The sequence below is a fragment of the Perca fluviatilis genome, chromosome 14 (genome assembly GCF_010015445.1).
Source record: "Perca fluviatilis chromosome 14, GENO_Pfluv_1.0, whole genome shotgun sequence".
Classification (NCBI taxonomy): Eukaryota; Metazoa; Chordata; class Actinopteri; order Perciformes; family Percidae; genus Perca; species Perca fluviatilis.
In genome coordinates this window covers 36,290,498-36,311,725 of record NC_053125.1, presented here as the reverse complement: position 1 = coordinate 36,311,725, position 21,228 = coordinate 36,290,498, and the positions used below count along the sequence as shown (strand labels likewise).

The 21,228-nt window shown below is 40.8% G+C and overlaps 1 long non-coding RNA gene and 1 pseudogene across 1 annotated transcript; one reads left to right on the top strand and one right to left on the bottom strand.

Annotated features, from left to right (window-relative positions):
* LOC120572791 overlaps nt 1-21,228 on the top strand; it is a 363,596-nt pseudogene that overhangs the window by 13,208 nt on the left and 329,160 nt on the right.
* On the bottom strand, nt 6,479-12,366 carry LOC120572955. Its single transcript, XR_005641519.1, has 3 exons — nt 12,275-12,366; nt 11,834-11,936; nt 6,479-6,645 (listed from the first exon to the last, which is right to left on the bottom strand). It is a non-coding gene; the product is annotated as an uncharacterized LOC120572955 (long non-coding RNA).

The following is a 21,228-nucleotide window of genomic DNA, read 5'->3' as shown; positions in this document are numbered from 1 at the left end:
TGTGCGGCATTTTTTTTTATGAAGCACACAAAACATTAGATAAAAGAAATGTAATTGCGAATATAAATGATAATGTGTCTGAGGCTGGAGCAGCTGTTGCATTTTTTGCGTTTTGTTATTCACAAGCTCTTAGAGAGTGCTGATATGTTATGTATACAAGAGACTCTGTTACCCAAACAAGATCTAGATAAACTCAACTCTGTGCATGAAAACTTTTATGGCGCAGGTAAGTCAACAACAGATCTAAGTATGGGAATAGTGCGTGGCAGAATACCTGGAGGGGTGGCCATCCTATGGCATAGGAAACATGACCCACTGATCGATGTGATTAGACTAGAGGTGGACTGGGCCATAGCAATTAAAGTTACATGATACATTTTTTTTTATTATTTTAAATGTGTACACGCCATATGAATGCTGCCAAAATGAAAATGAATATCTAAATAGGCTTGCCTTTATCAGCTCATTCATTAAAGAGAGTCAAAGTACTTGCATTTTTGTGATGGGTGATATGAATGCTGATATGTCGGATGTTAACTCTCTATTTGCCAAACACCTTAATCAATTTTGTCTAGACAGTAAGTTAGTTCTCTCAAGTCAAATGCTGTTACTAGTAGACAGTTACACATATATCAGTGGAGCATGGCATACAACATCTTGGCTAGACCACTGTATATGTACAGCTGATGCTCATGATTGCTTGGAGATTGAGATTATGTATGGTGTAGCCACAGCAGATCATATACCTGTCTCCATGATAATAAGTCTTGACAGTCTACCTGAGCTGACTAACTATGATAATGATAATAATGAGCAAAATAGAAGAGTGGACTGGGCAAAGCTCACAGAGTATGATCTATGGAAGTACAACACACTGAGGGCCTGATTTACTAACACTAGTCCAGTTTGCGCTGCGTCTGTTTATGCGAGTTCGGTAATAGCGCACGCTATGCTTCCACATTTTGCGTAGTATTTATCAACCCTGACACCCATCAGCCAATCAGCGTCTTTCTCCGCCCACTATACCGTAAATTGCGCTGTAGCGAAGCGGTACTGTTGCTATGATACGGCTGAGTGCAGACTGCGATATTCCCACTGCTGATGCTAGGACTGTTTGAAATGATCCTGATGCCAATATTTGTAATGTAGCGAGGAGTTTAACAACTGCTGGAATGGGATGTGAACGCTGAGTGGTAGATTCAATGTCATCTTTGATTTCTTCCAGTAACTCTAATATTACATGGCTGCTTGATCTGTAACGCTAAATGATTTTGAGTTCACTGACAAAGTGTGATTCTTGTGTTAAAAATATTTTCAGCCTCGCCTATGTCTTCGTCTAGCTCAAATTACTGTTGCCATTTCACCAGCGGCATAAAGGTCTACGAGGAAACTCGACTGCGGCTGGTTTAGACCTGCTTTAAAGAGGCGGAGAATTTCCCCCGCAGAATAGAGGCGCGCTCTTACTGAATGTGTAAATACCACGGAATATATAATTAGGTGCACTTTGCGCTTATCCTCCCACCTTTTTGGGTGGAACCCCCACTTTCCCAACGACCCTCCCACGAACGCATATTGAAAGCGCAACTTGTCTCTTCTCGCTCATGTGGCAGGCAATCTGCGATTCTACCCAAGTGCGCCCTGTTTGTAAATAGCCCGCATCGGTTACGTCCGTCTTTGCGACCAATTAGCGCCTGGAAACAGGCGCAAACGGCTTGATAAATCTAGCCCACTGAGTGCTAATAGTCTTAGTAATATTGATATACCACTTGAAGCTATTTTGTGTGGCAACTTAAATTGTAAGAGTCACAAACATCATAGTGATATAGTTATCATGTATGACAAAATTGTGAACTGTTTAGTTAATGTCAGTAACTTATTCATCCAAGAGAAAGCATAAGATTAGACCAGGATGGAACGAATATGTGTCTGAACTTCATGTGGTGGCTAAGGAAGCTTTTTGGAGCTGGATATCATCTGGAAAAGCTAGGTATGGCCCAGAGCTTGAACAGAAGAAAAAGGCAAATGCCAGGTTTAAATATGCTGTACGCTTTATCAAAAGTAATGAGCAGATGATGAGGGCAAATTCTATGGCCAGAAAGTTTCAGCAGAATAATTTTTATGATTTCTGGAAGGAAGAAAAGGTTATCAATAACAGCAAGATGCCTTTGCCATCCAGTATTGATGGGATCTCTGGGGATGAAAATGTTGCGGAGCTGTGGAGGAAACATTTTAGAGAGATTTTTAACTGTGTTGAGAGTGCTGAATATCATGTTGATGATGTCATTAATAATGATGGCGTGGTTATTAGACCTGATGAAGTGTGTCATGCTATGGAGAAATTGGCAGTGAACAAAGCGTGTGGTCTTGACCAAATAACAGCTGAACACCTGAAGTATGCAAGCCATAGAATCTCAGTGTTACTTCCTATATGTTTCTCTGGATTATTAGCACATGTCATATGACCTGACTCTATGTTACCTGTACTAATAGTGCCAGTTATTAAGGACAAAACCTGTAAAGTACCAAGCATAGAAAACTACAGGCCAATCGCTCTAGCGAGTATACGTTCTAAAGTGTTAGAACAAATTCTATTTGAGAATATAAGAATATATATATATATATATACAAGAATATATAACAACCACTGACAATCAATTTGGTTTTAAAAAGAAACATGGCACAGATTTGTGTATATATGCACTGAAAGAACTTGTTACCAAGTACAAAAGCCATGGCTCAACAATGTTTTTATGTTTCCTTGATGCATCCAAAGATTTTGACCGTATTAATCACGGTAAACTGTTTATAAAATTACAAGAGCGAGGGGTCCCCCCATACCTAATACGTATCTTGCATTATTGGTACTCCCATCAAACAATGCGAGCTAGATGGGGCAAGATTACATCAGATCCTTTCCCAGTTACCAATGGGGTTAGACAAGGTGGAATATTGTCACCTGTTCTTTTAAATTTGTATATGGATGATCTTTCTAGGACATTAGACGTGTGTAAGACCGCTCGCCGTCTTCCTGGTTTCTGACAACAACAAACGCCACACAATCAAATATGTTTCAGAAACAAATTCATTTTCTATTGTCCAGCTTTATTATAATATTAATAATATATATAATAATTACCTGTGTGTAGAACAACAGATCGACAGGTGGAGGAGACGAGTACTGTAGTACTGTATTTTTTGTTGAAGACTACAGTTTGTGTCTGAACCAATAGGAAGGATGCAGGTTGGTGATGTCATAGGTCCCTCTGAGCTCCAGAGGCTGAGGACACACAGACATTATTATATTATTATATTATTATTTAGGACTTCAGACTGAACATGCTGCAGATATCATCAGCAACCTTCTCCGCGGCGCTGGACAGGATCACACTCTGAAACACAAAGAGGGGAGTCAGGACACAGCCAATCAGGACGTCCTGTCACAGGGACAGGAAGTGGGTTGGGACAGAAGAGGGCGGGCCTTCCCTTTCCACGTCTCCATCAGACACACAGCGGTGGTGATGGACACACACACAGAGACTATTATTAATATAAAAACGTTACTATACCATAACTTTTTTTCTACATACTATACTATGTCTTTTTTTTTATTTCAACATTCTATGATTTTTTTGGACATAATATACTTTTTTTTTAAATTTTTGAAAATTTTTGACTTTTTTTCGACAAACTATACTTTCGACTATGACTTTTAAAAAAAAACATCGACATACTATACTATGACTTTTTCCAACATACAATATGAGTTTTTTTGTAAAACTTTCAACATTCTATAGTATGACATTTTATTTCAAAATATTATATCATATACTATGACTTTAAAAAAAAAAAAAGTCAACATACTATACAATTACTTTTTTTTAAATTTTTGACAAACTATACTATGACTATTTAGGAGAGGACTGTGATTGGCCGGCTGTCAGAGGCCCAGGATGTGGTTGATGTGACCCTGAAGACAAATGAAAACATGTGTTTAATAAACTCTGAAACACATTTTCTTACCATGAATACTTGAAATGATAAAGTAATAAAATATGAACCACCTTGGTGTTTAAACTATTGTTTGGAGACGAGGCGGCCTACAGAGAGGAGGTCCTGGACTTGGCAGCCTGGTGTTCAGAGAACAACCTGGCTCTGAACACCAAGAAACCAAAGGAGATCATTGTGGACTTGAGGAGGACCAGCAGAGACCTAGCCCCCCTGGACACCAACGGCGAGTGTGTGGAGAGGGTCCACACCTTCTGGTTTCTCGGAGTCCTTAGCTCCGCTGACATCTCCTGGACAGACAACATCCCAGCGCTCATCAAGAAGGCTCAACAGGGGTTCCACTTCCTGAGGGTCCTCAGGAAGCCCCAGCTGGACTCCAACCTGCTGCTGACCTTCTAGTGCTGGTCCATGGAGAGCCTGCTGACGTACTGGATCACAGTCTGGTAGGGCAGCTGCACCGGGGCACACAGGGAGGGGCTCCACACAGGAGTTAAGATCAGTGGCTGCCCTCCCCCCTCCCTGAGGGACATCTCCACCTGCCGCTGCCTCAGTAGAGCAGAAAACATCACCAAGGACAGCCCCCGGCTCTGATCTGGTGGACCTGTCTCCCTCAGGGAGGGGCTACAGCTGCACCAGAACAAGGACTACCAGATTCAACAACAGTTTCTTCCCAACAGCCAGAACCACTTAGAACTCACACATGCCCCCACCCGGATTTCTTCTACCCTCCTACTCCGCAATATTTAATATTTTAGGCTTTTGATAACACTGATCATTCTGTGCAATTTCATTACTGTGCAATAATCATTATTTCACACTGCGTATTACCCTGTATACAAACCATATTTATCTTTCTATTTTTATATACAGTATGTATATAGCATCTCAGAAGTTTTTTTCTTTTGCGCTACTTATTTTATTCCATGTTTTTATATTTCTCTTACGTACATGTTGACACTGGAAGAGGAGTTGCTTCAATCTGGTTGTATATGTGTATAATGACAATAAAAGGCTTTCTATTCTATTCAATTACTTTATTCGACAAACTATACTATGACTTTTTTTATTTCGACATAAAATTCTTTGACCTTTTTTGGACATTTCATGACATTCCCTTTCTTTTCACAATTTTCAACATACTATGACATTTTTTCGACATGCTACACTAGACTTTTGAATAATACATTCTTGCTGTTATTTAACATTTTTACTAATTTAAACCATTCCAACTTTTCTCACTGCTTTACCTTCTTCTTACACATTAAAGCCAGCAATCTAGTTCAGCTTTAGTAATTTAGCTTTTCAGCATTCACAAGCATTTTCTGAAGAATTTCAAATGTGACACATATTTTTAATAAACTGATCTTGAGATATTTATTTCCATAAGTGATTTTTCCCTTCCTGTCCAATAAAAACCATGTATCTCCAGATGTGTGCTGATGTTGAATGTTTGTGATAAACTGAAGGATGATATGGAGTCATAAGAGTGTCATAAAGAAGAATACACCTGTAAAAAGTAAGGAACCTAATGTGAAAGTTCAATTCTATTCAGTTTATTTAAGAAGAGGACAGAGCAAATTAATAAAATAAATGATTATACATGGGTTAAAAATGACAGAATTAGCCAAAAGCTCGCAAACTTCCCCCCGAATACAACCAGCTGGTCTATCCACAATTAAAGAAACTGTTCAGTAACACACATAACAAACATCATATTCAGCATCTTACTGAGGTATTACTAATTACTGAAATAACAGTAATTAGTAAGGACAATAAACCATGTATTTCAGCAATTTGACATTACATTAGTAAACAGTGATGGGATTTTTTAATTAATAACAAATGCTCCTTCGTTGCAGCGTTAGTTAAATAGCGCTAGCAGTTGAACCCTGAACTCAACATATTGTATTACAGGAAAAAAAGCTAATTTTGAGTGAAATGAATCCCTTCAAAGGGAGGGAGTGTAATATATAGTCGTAGCCAGGATAACATCCATGCTGTTCAGAAGATCAAGTTACTGCTGGTCAGCCTTCAATGTGGAGAGAAGATCAGAATATAACAACACAGCTATCAGGCAGGAGGAAACAGCTTGGCTCGGAAACATGTTCACTACGAGGCAGTGTGAATGAGCTGGTGTTTTTTAAGGTGACAACTCTGAGAAAAAGTTTTCCCACATTGTTCACACCAGTACGGCTTCTCTCCAGTGTGACCACGTCGGTGTTTTTTAAGGTGACTACTCTGAGAAAAGGTTTTACAACATAAATCACAGCTGTAAGGTTTATCTCCAGTGTGAATGAGCTGGTGAGATTTAAGGGTACCACTCCGAGAAAAAGTTTTCCCACATTGATCACAGCTGTACGGCTTCTCTCCAGTATGAATGCGTTGATGTTTTTTTAGGTGTCCCTGTTGTGTGAAAGCTGCCCCACATTGATCACAGCTGTACGGCTTCTCTCCAGTATGAATGCGTTGATGTTTTTTTAGGTTACTCTGTAGTGTGAAAGCTGCCCCACATTGATCACAGCTGTGTAGATTCTCTCCAGTGTGAACTCTCTGATGAATCTTTAAATATCCAGATGTTGTGAAGAATTTGTCACAGTGCTGACAGTGGTGATGTTTGGGTCCCTCTCCTCCTCTCCGTTTCTATTGCAACAGACAAACAGAGAGAGAGAGAGAGAGAGAGAGTTAGTGAACAACCTTATTTAAACCCTGAACTTGCTCACGCTCACAATTTTAACTCTTCACACAAAGATTTATGACAAGATGAAGGAAAATGTGTGCCAGTTGCAGACATGTTATTATTAAAGTGTACTATTCATAACTTTTATAGTTTCTGAAATATTCTACATTTTTCAGGCAAGTTGTAATAAAACAACTGTAGCGCTGTAATTAAACAGCGAGAGAAAGCTTGGACCACAGCAGTTCTGAAACCGTCATAATCATACCATTCAAGGAGTTAGGCTACTAATCATTTACACACATTAACAGTTGTAGCCTACTCTTGGTCTTAAAAGGGAGCAGATGATAATGTTACTCAGGAAATTTACCATGAAGATCAATTACAACTACTTATCTACAATGCTAAAATATGAAGCGTAGTCTCTCTCTCTCTCTCTCTCTCTCTCCCTCTCTCTCTCTCTCTCTCTCCCTCTCTCTCCCTCTCTCTCCCTCTCTCTCTCTCTCTCTCTCATGGGCTAAAATATACATTTCCTAAGTAACATTAACTGCTAGCTTGTAAGGCAAAGTGTACAGCTGTATGTGCAAATGACAATTGACTCCTTCAATGGTTTCAGTTAAGAGCAGTAGTTCATAAATTATATTTTTAGACTAGCATTCAGTCAGTCTGCTATTATCTGCCACTTTAGTTTTGTTATTACAGAGGCTGAGGTTCCCTCTCTACATATTATATGTTTGCTTCCTCGTCTATATGGACATAGAAAAGAAAGACACCCTTGGGCGCGGTGTGTACACTGCGACCAACAGTGAGAGGTTGGAGTGAGTTTGGTTTGAGCGACTGATCTTTGGGTGGTGCTACTATCACTACTACATCTGTTTGTTCTGTGTCTTCGTGGCTGTTTTTTTTTTATTTTATGTGATTCGGGGGTACAAGGTGCTCTTTTATCGTTACCGAAAATGGACTTCTTTTGTCTTGCGTTATCCTCCTGCTACTTTACCTGCTAACCTGGGAAGTTAATACTGCCAGCGGAGCTAGGAGGCAATACAGCAGAAACGAGCTGCTGCAACTTAACCTTGTGAGGCCAGCTGGCATGTCAGACATCACACTACAGCTACCAGACCTCATCCAAAGAGACTATAATAAAACTTATGGCAAAACAAGGGAGACAAGTAGACGGAGGCGTGAAAAACGAGGTGGCGTCCGATTACGGCTGAGGAAGCTGCAGCTTAAGCAGACTCCGCTGCCTTCGATGATCCTGGGGAACGTTCAATCTCTAAGGAATAAAATGGATGAACTCCAGGGGAATGTCCTTTTTCAAAAGGAATTTAAAGACTGTTGTGTGATGGCGTTCACGGAGACGTGGCTCAGCGGGCGCGACCTAGATTCCGACCTGCAGATTGAAGGCTTCGGAGCACCGCACCGTCTTGACCGGAATGCAGAAGTGACACAGAAAAGCCAGGGAGGAGGGGTATGTTTGTATGTGAACAAAAGATACTGTAACTCTGTTACTGTCAGAGAGTCTATCTGTACTCCAGATGTGGAACTCTTATCAGTGTCTTTGCGTCCTTTCTACCTGCCACTCGAGTTCCCCCAACTCTTTGTCACAACCGTGTATATTCACCCCAAAGCTAATGCTTCTTCTGCGTGCAAAATTATTTTCGACGTAGTGCAAAAGCTACAGTCAATTTCGCCTGATGCCCCGAATTTTATATTGGATGATTTTAACCATGCCTCCCTCAAAACGACTCTTCCAAAATTTTATCAATACGTTTCCTGTCAGACAAGGCGGGATAAAATGTTAGACCTCTGCTTTGATTCAGTAAAGGAGGCTTATAAATCACACCTTTTACCCCCACTGGGCTCTGGAGATCACAACTGTGTGCACCTTCTGCCCACATACAGAACTCTTCTAAAGAGGGGAAAAGTCCAGACCAAAGACATCAAAGTCTGGACAGCAGAGTCCATGCAGTGCCTGCAGGACTGTTATGACTGCACTGACTGGAATATGTTTATAGAATCATGTGGTGATGATTTGGATGAACTTGCTGATGTCACATGTTCTTATGCTGCCTTCTGCAGGGACATGATAATAACATGTAAGCGGGTCAAAATGTACCTAAATAATAAACCTTGGGTTAATAGGTCTGTTAAATCTGCTATACAGGCTAAGAAACTAGCTTTTAAACATGGAACTGTCTCTGGGTTGCAAATAGCCACCAAGGAATTGAAAATAGAGATTTTGAGAGCAAAACATAATTATAAATTAAAATTGGAAAATAAGATGGCTTCAAATAACCTTGGCTCCGCCTGGTCAAGTATGAAAGCCATTGCAGGCCTTAGTAAACCAAAAAGCTGTAGTACTTTGACTCCGATTTTGGTCTCGCGAATGCTCTAAATTGTTTTTATTCCCGGTTTGATACTTTTAACTTTAGCAAAGAAATACAGGAATCTAGTCATAAACTTAAAGATAATCAGCAATCTTTTTATATTGAACAAAAAGACATTGAAAAGGCCTTTTTTTGCATAAGGACAAATAAGAGTTACGGACCTGACAACATCTGTGGTCAGTTACTCAAATCCTGTGCTAAAGAACTTTGTCCAGTCTTTTACTATATTTTTAATAAGTCCTTAGAGACTCAGCATATCCTTAAATGCTGGAAGGATGCTGTCGTTGTCCCTGTTTCCAAGATAAACTGCCCCAAAACTCTTAATGATTTTAGACCCATTGCACTTACATCACTTGTTTTGAAGATTTTTGAGAATCTGGTGAGGTCTCAAATTTTAAAGAAAACCATGCATGTTTTGGATCCAATGCAGTTTGCCTATAGGCCACTCAGGGGAGTCAATGACGCCTCAGTCACTTTAATGAATTTGCTTCTTAAACATCTAGAAGGAAGGGGAACTCATGCCAGGCTTTTATTTATTGATTTTTCATCTGCATTTAATACGATTCAACCCCATATTTTAACAGAGAGACTTTTAGAACAATTTGATCCAAGTCAAAATCTTGTTGGCTGGATTCTGGACTTTTTAACTAACAGAACACAAAGGGTAAGAGTGAACAGAACACTGGCTGATGAGGTATGCTCCTCCACTGGCTCCCCACAAGGATGTGTGCTGTCCCCTCTCCTGTTCATCCTCTACACAAATATGTGTCACAGTAACAGAGAGAATAGAACTATCTTAAAGTATGCAGATGACTCAGTAATTGTTAGTCTGCTGCAAGACCATGAAACTGGCCATGGTCCAGTTATCCAGGATTTTGCCGAGTGGTGTGAAAAATCCTTCCTCCAGATTAATATCTCAAAAACTAAAGACATGGTTATTGTTTTTCAGAAATCACTCCCTCAGGTACGAGGAGTCACCACTATAAAGGGTCAAGTAGTGGAGTGTGCTGAAACCTACAAATATCTCGGAACGATTATTAACAGCAAACTGATTATTGAGGCAAACTGTGACAATGTTTACAAAAAGGTAAATCAGCGTTTGTTTTGTCTGAGAAAACTTTCCTCTTTCCACATTGATAGAACCTTGATGACTCTATTTTATCATGCTTTTATTGAATCTGTTTTGTCTTTTTGTCTTGTGTTGTGGTTTGGGAACTTGTCTCTCAAAAATAGAAATCGTCTGATTCAAATTGTGAAGTGGTCCAGTGAGCTGATAGGAATCCCACTGCTCAACCCAGAATCCCTGTATTCTAAACAGTTACAGAGGATAGCTGGAACTATTCTGAAAGACCATTTCCACCCGTTATATGGTGACTTTCAGCTTCTACTGTCGGGACGCAGGTATAAAAGTACCAGCCTGTAAAACTAAGCCATACAGAAACAGCTTTGTCCCAGCGGCCATACGTATACTAAATAAGTAGAAATACAGATCTGCTGCATTTTGTTTATTTTTATTACTACTATATTGTGCCTGCGGAACCTTTGACTTAGTGTATTTTTATGAACAACGATGTCTCCTTTGTTACGTTTTTATGTCCTAACAGTCTGCTACCATTTGTGTGTATGTATGCATGTGTATGTGGGTCTGTAAAAAGGACACTGACGCACCCAACTTCCCACTGTAAGCCAAATCTACCTTCGGGTATAAATAAAGTTACCTTGACCTTGACCCTGAAGAAATTGGACACTAAAATCTAGAAACTATAAAGATAATGAAGTGATAAACTCAATGCACACTGTAAACATGACTGTAACAGTGTATTCATCAATTAAAAAAAACAGGAAATATGATATAATAATATCTACAGAAACAATTGAGGTGTTTATATATTTACTGGTCCAGTGAACTAAGACTATAACTAAGGAGGATTGTACAATTAGGATAGGTTTTATAATTGTACAATCCTCTCAAATTATAGTCCCAGTTTACTGGACAGAACACACACTGTGTGCTAAGAATGCCAAATACAATGCACATGGAAAAGTAATATACTGTACATGATCCTTTATTGTCAAAGAATAGAAAAAGAAATAAATCTAAAAAGATGTATTGGTCTGTGACCAGTCTGCCGTTGTTACAACCATTATAGAAACACGTGTATAGGACTTTATATATTATCCTTCATCACTGACTTCATTTAAAACACATTTAAAACTTTATCAGCCTTATCTGTAACTCATCTGTTACGTGTCTGTTTTTGTCCTTTTAACTTTTTAAATCATTAACACGCCTTACGTATATATCTTCTATCCTATAGATATGACTACGATTAAACTGGACAACAGCAGTAAAAACATTGTTTATTCAAGGGGACAACTGTTCAGACAAAGGACAATGGGACACGCCGGCATTGTGCACCCCATCCCAGAGGAATTGAGGCGTAACTACCGTGGATGCAGAGCCAGAGCTAGCGTGAAGGCTAGGCTACTCAGGAAGTGGTGGAGGTTTAAGCTGTCTATTCTTTTGTGTGTGATGGGGAATGTAAACTCACTGGCCAACAAGACAGATGAGCTAGGTGCCCTAGTGAAGACCGGGACCCCAAGCTAAGTGGCAAGCAGAAAGGTGGAGGCCTCGCGCTGTTCATCGACGATAGATAGATAGATAGATAGATAATAGATAGATAGATAGATAGATAGATAGATAGATAGATAGATAGATAGATTTCTGGGACTCTTCAGTCTGGAGTAACCTCTTTCTTTCACTCACCTCCTCCTTCTTCTTCTCCTCCTTCTCCTTGTGTTTCTGCATGTACTCGGTGATAAGGTCGGGGCAGTCCAGGTTGTCTTGTGGCTCCCATGTGTTATCCTCACTGGAAAGGTGAGGCCAAAAAAAAAAAAAACTCCTCCGCCTTTTTTTTTTTTTTTTATTTTTTTTTAAAAAATTTTCTCTAATTCATATTATTCCTTTTTTCTATTGCCATTTTGCAAGATTATTTGCGGGTCTGCAACTTAGTGTCAAAATACCAAACCTTCAACTATGAGGGCATGATACAATGCAGAAATTTATGCTGTAGATTATTTGTAATTGAACAAGATTATATATATATATATATATATATATATATATATATATATATATATATATATATATATATATATATATCAGGACCAAGAACACCAAGTATTAATATTATAGACTCATACTTACTCTGAGAACCCCTTCCATTTCAGCAGAAACTCTACTCTTCCCTTCACCACTCTGCGTTCCAAAACCTTCTCCACCACATACTCCTCCTTCACTGCTGCTGCTGCTGCTGCAGGCTGCTGCTCCTCCTCTTCCTCCTTCACTGCTGCTGCAGGCTGCTCCTCCTCTTCCTCCTTCACTGCTGCAGGCTGCTCCTCCTCTTCCTCCTTCACTGCTACTGCTGCAGGCTGCTCCTCCTCTTCCTCCTTCACTGCTACTGCTGCAGGCTCCTCCTCCTCCTCCTCCTCCTCCTCTGCTGCTGCTGCAGGCTCCTCCTCCTCCTCCTCGGCCTTCTTTCCTGCTACGGTGGCCAGCTTGACGTCTGCTGAGGGCTCCTTTGGTAGACCCAAGGGGGAAACATGCAGAGATAATGATACAAGGGTTAGAAGAACTAATGGGAGGTGGGAGTGAATTATAGTTGATCATGTTTGACCATATTAAAATGTTCTGTTTCCTAGAGTAAGTTCGCTCCGACCGCACGTGTGTATGTGTGTGTGTCTCAAAGCTGAGCCCTGCTCTCTGTCAACATGCAGATGGCATTTTTTCTATCGGGGTGAAAATGTTCCACCTAAACAAGTTCCTTCCTGAGACTATTTAGCAGAGCCAAAGTTGTAGCGTCCAGAGCTTAGCTCCGGCCAAGACGATTGTGATTGGTTTAAAGAAATGCAAACAAGCCAGAGAGTTTTTTCTCCTATCCCAGAATGTCTGTGTGGAGGAACCAGACCTTACACCGCAGTGCTGTGGAGATAGGTCTGGCAATGCGAGACTACATGTACAGTAACATGCAGCTGTTTGCCTTTAACTATACCAATATGGCTGTATGCACAACGACAGACAAACCCTGTATCAAATCCCTGATAAAAAATCCCCCCCAAAAGCTGCAAAATAAGTCAGGTACAATATCTATGTGAGTTATTAATGGCCAAACACGAATGAATGAACAAGCCAGCCTGCCTTTAACTTAAAACAAAATCCACACCCAGACCAACAGTGGTTTTAATATGAAGTAGTAGCTGAATGATAGTACCAACCCCCCTGCAGGTCTAGAGAAGGGCCACAAGGCAGACATTAGACCTGATATGGACTGGGCTGCTGCTAACGTTACAACAGGGTCACATTTTTGGGGTGGTTTTTGCAGCTGAATCAACCCAGTTGTCCCTTTAAAATAAATGAGTAGCCTGCACTCTGACACATTACCATTGTTGGATCCTACCCAAGAGTAATATTTCTGAACAGTAATGGCACCCCCAAAGAACACAAAAAGAGATAGATAAGAGCTGAACCATTCAAAGTCTCTCACAATCACTAGAAAGGCAGAATGAGTTGGATTTGTCTGTTGCAGTTTGTAAACACAACATTCAAAGTTGGCCCCTCCTCCTCGGCTAAATTAAGTTGAACAGCGTTTTGAGCTAACGTTAGCAATCAAGTAGCTAGCCTACTAGATGCTAATGGCGTTTTTAGCTAACGTTAGCAGTCAAACAATCATAAATGGCTAAAACGTTTTTGAAATGACTGCTAGCTACAAGTTAGCAATCAAACACAACATCGGCTGTCACTTGAATGGCGTTTTGAGCTAACGTTAGCAATCTAACAATCATAGAGAGCTAAAACGTTTTTGAAATGACTGCTAGCTACAAGTTAGCAATCAGACACAAAGGCTGTCACTTCAATGGCGTTTTGAGCTAACGTTAGCAACCAAACAATCATAGATAGCTAAAATGTTTTCGAAATGATTTCCATCTTCTGTTATTGTATGTAAAGAGAAAAGTTTATTATTTTACAGATTTCACAAATTTCAGTAAGACACGTTATGCCGTAAACAGTTTAAATCTGACCATGCGCAACTCACATTTGCACTCGACCAAAGCCGGTCTGACTCGGCTAACATCGGGTATGACACGTTATGCCGTAAACCGTTTAAATCTGAGCATGCGCAACTCAAAGCTGCACTCTTTGGGTAGTAACAATGGTACCGCGGTATGGCGGTTAACCACAACCCCCTTATGAGACTAGCGTGAGTTAGAGTGAGAATGGCAGGGGGCCTTAAGGGAGCGGTAATGGAGAGTAGCGTATGAGTGCCGCTGTGAGGAAGAGAGGGAGGAAATAGAGAGAGCAAAGATGATGTAAAGTGAGTTCAAAGTGAACAATAAAACAACAAACTAGAGCTTCTCAAGACACGGTGGCTTTATCTGTTGTCAATACCGCCGGTAAAGTGAATCGTGTTACCCCCCCCCCGAAAAACATGTTTACCATTTCAGCTCAGTGGGAGAGTCTTTACTGTGTTCTGTGACAATGCCGAGGTCAGACCCTTCTCAGCCCAGCGGTCTCAGCAGCTGAGCAGACAAAGAGCAGAGAGGAAGACTCAGCAGTCTCTAACTTGTTGCTCTCTCTAATATAACTAGGGGTGCACCGATCCGATATTAGGATCGGATATCGGCCCCGATATTGCAAAAATAGCTGGATCGGAAAAATTAACATATCCACGGGCCGATCCAGTTTTTTTTTTTTTTTCCCCCACACTCCGTCGCAGCACCGGGGCCCCTGTTAACTGCGTATCCTTCTCACTCATGGTAGTAACTTTATAACACAACAATTAATAACCCACAACTAACTATCTTAAAAGGATAAAACACCAAAGCATATAACAATTTGATACTTAAACAGTTTCTAACACTAATAATTTTACATTTACAAATGTAGCTACACCGCCGAATGGCATGCTGGGTAACATTACATCTGCTAGCCTAGCTAGCCAGGTAGCATAACAGTCTGTTAAGCTGGGAGAGGCTAAGGTCGGTACTGCACAAGAACCTAGAAGAAAGTTAGCTAGAAGATGAAGAAAGACCGGAGATACACCAGAACAACATGTGCTCAAGAGAGGAGCCGTCTGTTGTTCCCAAGTTTTTTTTCTTTCTAACAAATCGGACATAATTTAGCCACGGTTGTTGCCCATCGCTCTAACGTTACTCGGCCGTGCTAACGTTTCGCGCTTAACGTTAAAGACCTGTCACTTCAAGCATGCAGCGGAGCAACGTTATTGGAACGTAATCCCCTCCGGTCCGCGCTATAGACCGTTGAGAGAGACGGTTCGGAGCAATGATTAAAACTCTGGATTTAAGATGTCTTGCCCTCGCTGAAATATTGTCCGCCAACCTACTGACGTTATTCAAAGCAGCGAGAAAGGCTGACAGCAGAGCTCCAGTCACTCGCCCACTACAACCACACTACAACAACCTAACTTACCTGTGGCCAAGGTAGTGGTTATACAGTACTAGCTTACAACTATTTAGTTTTGAAAGGGAAACGGTGTTAAAGTTGTTTGTATGTGTAGGCTATTCATTCGATTTGAGTTTATTTTACTACTTTGCAGTTTGCACAATACAAATAGTTTAGCTTCTGTAACTGTGGAGCCAAGCAAACCCTTAATCAAAGCTTTTAGTAAACATGATGACATTAACATGTTTTTGTGATATTCTATGTACTCCTGACAGTAGAATAAGCCATTATAAACCTATATAAAGGTGGCCCATTATTGATGGCCCATTATTATGTATTTAAATTTATTTTAAGAAGTTTGATTACATTATATTTTCGATTTGAATGCACAATTGTTTTTTAAATAACAAATAAATAAGAATTCAATACATTACATCTATGTTATTTTGTCTTAGTTAGGAAAGTAATGTTTAGTTAGGAAGGTCTGGTGCCTTTAGTCTCTTCCACATGGTGGAAGGAAGGTATGATGTGGAAGGTATACAGTTTATTATTAATTCATCAACGGTATCGGATCAGTATCGGGTATCGACAGATACACAAAGCCCTGGCATCGGGACTGAAAAAGTCGGATCGGTGCACCCCTAAATATAACCAATATAAACTGCTCTGGTTAGGATACAGAACGTGCATGCAGGCTGAAACTCAACCGTGGGGTTTTGTCAGGATTAAGCTATAAGCAGAAGGGAACTCCGCTAGCTGCTAGGCTAATGTGCAATGGTAAACACTGCAGCGTTAACGTTAATGTGTCCACGTCCACCTCAGCTCAACGGACCGTCCATCCTCATGTGCAAAGCTGAAGGGACGAGCAACGTAAAAAAAATTCTCTCTCTCCATAAACTCCTGAATGTAGGGAAGAAGACAGTCGATGAGGAGAACTACACAATGATTATTGCTTTCATTATATTTCATATCACACCATATCTGTTCGTATGTATTTATGTATGTGGTTACCGTCCCAGTCGTAATGGTAACTTATCTGACTCTGCTTTCATGAAACCAAGTCAAGGCTGAATACATCCAGAATACCTGGGAAATCCTGGTCTAATCCACTATCTAGGTTTGGTGTTATAGCCCTCTGTTACTTTAGAGTGGTTTTTGTGTCCTGAACACTGACCTGAACATGGCTGCTATCAGAATCCCAGTCTGCTGCTGGTCTTCTGGGGACCTCGGTGCTCCGCTGCTCCTGGTTCTGGTTGTCCTCCTCCATTCCTCTCTGGTCCTGAGATCCAGCAGATCTCCACTGGGGCTGCTGGACTCACTCTGGATTCTGTTCAGGACTAATCAAAGCCCCCAGAGATATTCAGGAGCTGCTGTCTCCTCTCGTTTTCCTCCCATCCACACACAACTAAAACAACAGGCTGACAACTCAAAGCAGCGGCTGGAAAACTGGTCCATCTCCTTCCTAGCTACAACATGAACTTGGAGTAGTTTGGAGAAAACAGCATTATATTAAACTGGGAATAAATCTAAAGATAAAACAAACACTACCATAACGCTGGCTTTTTGGTGTCTACCCATCACAATAAAAGCCCAGCTTAAATTCACTCAGAGCATTTCACTAACAGGAAACACAATAAAAAAGGGATTCTGCCGACACTAGATATCAAACCAAAGCTACACACTATATCTGATTAAAGTGCTGCTTTATATATATATATATATATATATATATATATATATATATATATATATATATATATATATATATATATATATATATATATAGTTTAATGAGCTTAAAATTGCACATTTTGAAAAGCTGGTTATTTATTAATTATAAATTATTATTGAAATGTAATACTTATTGTATTAGTGTAGTCACCACGCCCCTAACACTGGAATAGGCAGCATATTGATCAGCATTACTTTAAACTTTAAACACAAACACACTTTCCCAACCAAGCGTATGGAGGGAATTTGCGGCTGGGAGCTGATCAATAAGCAGATAGATCCGGTTAACAAGTTCCAAGCTCCTGAGCCTCTCCACAGCTCGGTAATAATCATCTGTGTTCAGCTCCGGTCTGTTTGTTTGGATCAGAGGGAAAGTCGGCCACACTTCTGCTCTCAGAAACAATGAAGCTCCACTACATTTAGAACGGCTTGGCTTTCTCCCATTTTAGAACAAGGTCAACAATGGGAGCAGCTGACAAACACACACATACTAATACTTTCTACAGACACACACATACTAATACTTTCTATATTTTTCTCTTTGTTAGCGAGGGAAAAAAAAAAAAAAAAAAAAAAGGGAGAACAACAAACAAAGGAACGTTTCCCTCCAAAACAAACGGGGGTCGAATGGGAAGCTAACTTCAGCGTCGTTGATGCAACAACACATGAATATGAACTACTAGCTAGCCTGCTACATTACATTACATTACATGTCATTTAGCTGACGCTTTTATCCAAAGAGACTTCCAGTTAAGTGCTTTCAACCCTGGAGGTGTAAACTCCAGACAACAAGTAGTAAGAGCAAGTCCATTAGCTTTAAATAAGCTAAACTACAAAGAGCCATATGAAAGAGCTAGCTAGCTTCTGCTTAGCTCCGTTAGCATTAAGCAGCCGAATGGGAAGCTAACGCATGCGCAGCTCTGTCTTCTCTTGTCTCTGAGTGCCGTGTAAAAGAGCAGTTCTTAAAGTGTTTAGCTGAGTGTGTGCGGGTTTACCTGGAGCTCTGTCTTCTTCAAACTCACTAATAACAAACAGCACAGCTATCCCGCCGCCAGCCACACATCCCAGTCAAACAACGAGACTTCCGCGGGGTGTAGGTGGTGGTGGTGGTTGTCAGCATAGATATATATAAAGCCAGTACCCGATCCGTTCCACCGGCACGATCCGTTCTGCACATGTGCAAGATGACACGTATGCCATGACGTAGGCGCAGATGATAATGCTGCGTTCATGCCACCTCGGAATAACGGGCACCGCCCCCCGGTTACGTTGAAAAGCAGGCTACAGCTAAATTAAGACTTTACAGTAATAACAATAAAGACAAGTATTGAGTGATTGTATTTTAGATGATCACAAGTAAAGTAGAACTGATGTAACAGCTGTTATATATGTTAACGTTTATTTTCAAGTTTTATTTTGAGGGTCTTTTAAAGTTTACATGCTGTCTCAGCTAGCGGTTAGCCGAATTAGCTGTTAGCTAAACTAACGTTAGCTTAACTGTGGAGGCTAACGGCAGACCGCTACAATCAGCTAGCGGTTAGCCAAATTAACCGTTAGCTAAACTAACGTTAGCTTCCAGGTGGAGGCTAACGGCAGACCGCTATAATCACCTAGCGGTCTGCCGAATTAGCTATTAGCTAACTAACGTTAGCTGGAGGCTAGCGTGGGAACATGCTGCGCATGCGCAGAACGGATCGTGCAGGTGGAAGCGGTGCCGTTATTCCGAGGTGGTGGCATGAACGCAGCATTATCATCTGCGGTGGAACGGATCGGGTACTGACTGTCAGTACCCGATCCGTTCCACCTGCACAATCCGTTCTGCGCATGTGCAAGATGACACGTATGCCATGACGTAGGCGCAGATGATAATGCTGCGTTCATTCCACCACCACCTTGGAATAACGGCCCATTCCCCTTTCCACGATCCGTTCTGCGCGATGCGCGTATTCACACCTCCAGCCTCCAGCTAACGTTAGTTAGCTAATAGCTAAACCGGCGGACCGCTACGTGATTATAGTGGTCTGCCGTTAACCTCCCGGAAGCTAACGTTAGTTTAACTAACGTATTGTCGGCGGACCGCTAGGTGATTATAGCGGTCTGCCGTTAGCCTCCACCGGGAAGCTAACGTTAGTTTAGCTAACGATTAATTGTACGCAGCTAACCGCTATTCTGTGCGCTGCCGTTAGCCTACACAGTTAAGCTAACGTTAGTTTAGCTAACAGCTAATTTGGCTAACCGCTAGCTGAGACAGCATGTAAACTTTAAAAAGACCCTCAAAATAAAACTTGAAAATAAACGTTAGCATATATAACAGCTGTTACGTCAGTTCTACTTTACTTGTGCTCATTTAAAATACAATCACTAATACTATGTCTTTATTATTATTACTGTAATGTCTTAATTTAGCTGTAGCTGCTATCCCATAAGTTTGACTTAACGTTATTTTAGACTGAATCTAGCTGCAGAAACAACGTAACCAGTGGGGCGGTGCCTGTTATTTCGAGGTGGCATGAACGCAGCATTATCATCTGCGCCTAAGTCATGGCATACGTGTCATCTTGCACATGCGCAGAACGGATTGTGCAGGTGGAACGGATCGGGTACTGACACTGACACTGACAGTGGTCATCTTCTTCTTCTTCTTCTTCTTCTTCTTCTTCTTCTTCTTCTTCTTCTTCTTCTTCTTCTTCTTCAGTTGCTTGTTTAACGGCGGATGCGGACTAACTTAGCGCACTACCGCCACCCTCCATCTTACATCTTTGAGAATAATGTAGCCATCTTTGAGAATAATGTAGCCTGCAAGCTACAAAAAATAAATAAAATAAAAAAACTATATTCTGTCAATGAGTCCGGTGTTCTTTAAACATTCAAACACAATTATTTTATAGTCTACTCAACAACCCTGCAGTTTTTAAAAATTTAAATAATGCCTTCCTGGTGATCCTGACCTCCTCTCCCTCCCCTTCTGATCCCAGTGTCCCCATCAGAGTCCCCTCCCGCCCTGCTTCCTGAACCTTATCTTTAACCACCTGTCTGTCCACCTCACGCAATGTGCAATACAATATCATATGTTCAGTATTTTATTTAACCCCACAGTTTCCACAGTTCTCACTATTCCTTTTCCCCATTAAAAACAAGGTGCCATTCAGTCCTGTGTGATCCACCCTGAGTCTTGTCATTATAATTTCCTCCCTTCTGCTCCTTTCCATTTAATTCTTTAGACTGACAGATTTTTGTATTTTATAATATCTCCTTCCTTTTCTATCTTCTTCCCACCATTTCTGCCATATGTCAAGGCCTTTCTTATTATTCCCTATATAATAGAATAATGCCTCTTTAGCCAGTTTGTCTGCACCCTCATTCCCTTTCACCCCCTCATGTGCTGGCTGGCACCCAGCAGAACTGAACGTCTATGCCACCCCGATGTAATCTTAGCAAACTGTGATGAAGATCTATCAGTAGGTCTTCTCTGACAGATGTCATGAACTGGATGCTTTTTATGAGAGCTAAAGAGTCTGTGCATAGTACCCCACTATCAGGTCTGACCTCTTCAACCCACTGTAATGCAATGATGGCTGCCACCATCATTTCTGCTGTATACACCCATAACTGGTCAGACAATCTTTTGGAGAGATTAACTTTAAATTCTGGGATATATATTCCAACTCCCACACAGTCCTGTTTGTTCTTGGATCCGTCTGTGTAAAGCTTTAAATAATGATAGTAACTGTGTCTCAGGTAAATGCTTGTTTGAACTCCCACTTCCTCCATTCTCCATTCTCTTTTCTTTTCCAGGATAGTAATATCAGTCTCTACGTCTGGAAGAAGCCATGGTGGAACGATACTAACTGGGTTGGTCACGGTGAAATCTAAACCACTCCATATTCCCTCACTCTCTCTTCCCTCGTCCATCCAAACCCAAGTCCCTGAAACATTCCTGTATTGACTCTGTTGTAGGGTTTTAACCAATA